Below are 3126 nucleotides of genomic sequence, written 5' to 3' on the forward strand. Positions count from 1 at the left end.
ATATGAAATACATGCATCTAGAGGATAATTCAAATTGGTACTTATACAAATTGATGGGGAAGATTTCTCCTTGAAATGAGGAATCTTTCCCCTCCAAAATACCTCAAATAGTGGATCTGGCTCCCATCATTAGAAATCCACATTAAATGAAAAGGAACACATTCCTAGATTTTCTCAATCATTGGAGCTCAAGAATTTGTAAAATAATTTCATCATATCTTGTTAATTTATTCTCCAATATTGATCCTACTATAGCAGGGAGTAATTCCCTATATTATCTCATCCTCCAAATCCTCATAATCTACCCAATAATCTCATAATATCCTATAAAAATAAATAATATTAGGCACATAATAAGCAAGGATAAACCAAATTCCTAAGGACCCATTAATACTACGAATTAACTCTATGATGTGCAAGTAAGGGGGTCAAATACATGTTTTAAGTGTCTATAAATAATCAAATGGGCCTAATAAAATAGACAATTCTAGGGCCCATCATCTCCCCCCTATTGAAATTGTTGCTCACCCTTGAGCAACCTAGCCTTCTTCCTCTTTCCTTCCTTTGTCATGGTGTCCTTTGGTATCTTCTTGATGTCTTAGGAAATTGTAGAGGCAATTTCTTCTGAATAGAACTCAACCATGGATGGTCCTTCTCAAGGCGTCCACTCTAAACCAGATACTAGTTTGATGGGAAAACTTGGTGTTGTTGTCCTATATCCTCTACCGTCTTTGATTTTGCAATCTGCATCCATTTGTGAGTTTTTCCCATACAATTTTTCCAATTCAAATAAGAAGGGTACAAAAAATTTCTCAAGAATAATCCTTCCTGCTTTCACAAATTTCTATTAGGACTCCAGGTTAGGCTATGGCTCAGGCTCTTGGAGTTCTTGGGCTGCTATTTCTACCTCTTTTGTTGTTGTTTCCTCCTCCTGTAACAATTTTTCTAAATTTGTTCCTTCCTGTAGCAACCCTATCTTTCTCCTATAGCAGTTTTGTTTCTCCTGTAGCAAGGCTATTTTTGCTTTTAGTTTCTTAGCTATGTCTGATCTAGTGGTTGGCCTTGTCATGGATGTCACAGGTTGTGTTAGTTCCAGTCTTCACAGCCTGTCACCAGGGATCAAAATGGACTCTTACTATTTCTAGTTTTTAGAGATGTTTTGCACATGATCTTCAGTGCAAAACATGTCATAAGCATGTCCATCAGAAGTGTCTTAGAAAAAGCTTTCCAACGGTATATCACACTCCCAAAACCGGTTTCTAGATCAGAAGATATGACCAAACGAATAATTGACTCAAAAATCAACTAATGTAGTAGTTCATGTATTTAATGATCCTGAGGAAGTTGGGAGATGCCAGTGGCTGGTTTTGTGGCTGCATTGTGATAGACAAGGAGAGAACATAGCATTTGAGGTCATAGATGTTTGTCGTGTTGCTAATCCTTATCTCAACATATGGCGAGCTTGTTTCTCTGCTTTGATTGAAAGAGATATCCATGAATCTGTGCAGAGGTTGGTCCGTCCAAATCAGTTTTTTGCAGATGTAGTTCTTGGTAATTGAGAACCTGCTTCCAATTCATGGCATAGGGCACTGTACATTGCTGACAGTGATATTGCTGGTGAAAGGTTTACAGCTTCTGGTCTCATGGTTCTAGAGAGGAATTACTTGGAGATTTATAAGTATGAATCTTAGGGAGGTTGAAATTGATGAGGAGGTAGATGTCATTATATCGGAATGGATGGGTTACATGCTTCTATATGAGAGCATGCTTTCTAGTGTAATCGTTGCAAGAGATCGTTGGCTCAAGTCAGGGGGGCTAATTTTGCCTTCTCATGCGACATTGTACATGGCACCAGTTACACATCCTGAAAGATACAGTGAAAGTATTGACTTCTGGCGAAATGTTTATGGAATTGATATGTCTACGATGTTACCATTGGCAAAGAAATGTACCTTTGAGGAGTCTTGCATCGAAACTATTACAGCAGAAAATGTCTTGACATGGGCAATTGTTATCAAACAAATTGATTGTAGCATTGTCACAATACAGGAGTTGGAATCAGTTACTGCAAATTTCAGTGTGTCATCTATGATGAAAGCATCCCTGCATGGTTTTGCATTATGGTTTGATGTTTCATTTGGAGGGAATGCAACAACATCTAGTGATACCCAGTCAGAATCATCAATAGACAGCTCTTTATCTGGAGATGTTCGTGTAAATGGTGTACATCAAAGAAAAAGTGTGCGAAATCTCTATATCTACGATCCTTTAGAGGTGAAGCAAGATCAAGTAATTGTAGGTTCTATTACATTGTCATAGAGTAGGGAGAACCCACGCTTTCTGAATATACACCTAGAATATGCTTTTGGGGGATGATGCTTTGTGAAGGAAATATATTATGCGGTGGTATTTTTAGCTTGTTCACAGCCTTTGCGGCATCATTCTGAAACATTTGATTTGATTATTTCATTGGTTCCTTGATGTTTTCTGTAGAAAAGTTGATATGAAGGAATGTTGTGCTAAATTTATACCACAATTTTGTCCTCTGAATATCATCATAAGAGCTGGGTGCTCTTGTATGATGTTTATGCTATTACCATGGCTATCAAGAAGAAAGTCTTGGAGCATGCCTAAGACTTCTCATTTTTGTAGTGGCTTATCTCAGAGTGCGCATCCTATTAGCAAAGGTGGAGAGTTTCCAGTCAAATAAGATGTCAAATATTGCTGAGGTTTCATAGAAAAGGACAGTTTCAAATGTCAATTTGAAGAAGGTTGGTGAGCGTATAACTTTTGATTCATTGCTCAATGATTTCCTGCAAGAAGAAATATGCCACATTGTAGAAACATTTCAAATCCAGATGCCTTGTTTTATTCATTTGTGTTAAAAGTGTAAATTTGTATGAAGTGAGTGTTGGGAGGAATCAAAATTGTGGTCATATGGTTTTTCTACCTTTCATTTCACTTTTTCTCCCTCAGAATATAGCATGCTGATATGTCGTATGCTTTAGTCTCAATGGAATTCATTAAATCCACCAAGAAATATTCTGGTTGTCTCCATTATATAGGCACAATAGATATTTTCTGGATGAGTGCAATTGACTGGAACTACATACCTAAATGGGAAAA

The 3126-nt window shown here is 37.3% G+C and overlaps 1 pseudogene; it reads left to right on the forward strand.

Moving 5' to 3' along the window:
• Positions 1-1195: 1195 nt before the first annotated feature.
• Positions 1196-2481, forward strand: LOC149180609 (putative protein arginine N-methyltransferase 6 pseudogene; annotated as a pseudogene).
• The last annotated feature ends 645 nt before the right edge of the window (positions 2482-3126 follow it).

Source organism: Pinus tabuliformis, chromosome 3_2 (assembly GCF_031772625.1).
Source record: "Pinus tabuliformis cultivar Carrire ecotype Pingquan chromosome 3_2, CPIR1, whole genome shotgun sequence".
NCBI lineage: Eukaryota > Viridiplantae > Streptophyta > Pinopsida > Pinales > Pinaceae > Pinus > Pinus tabuliformis.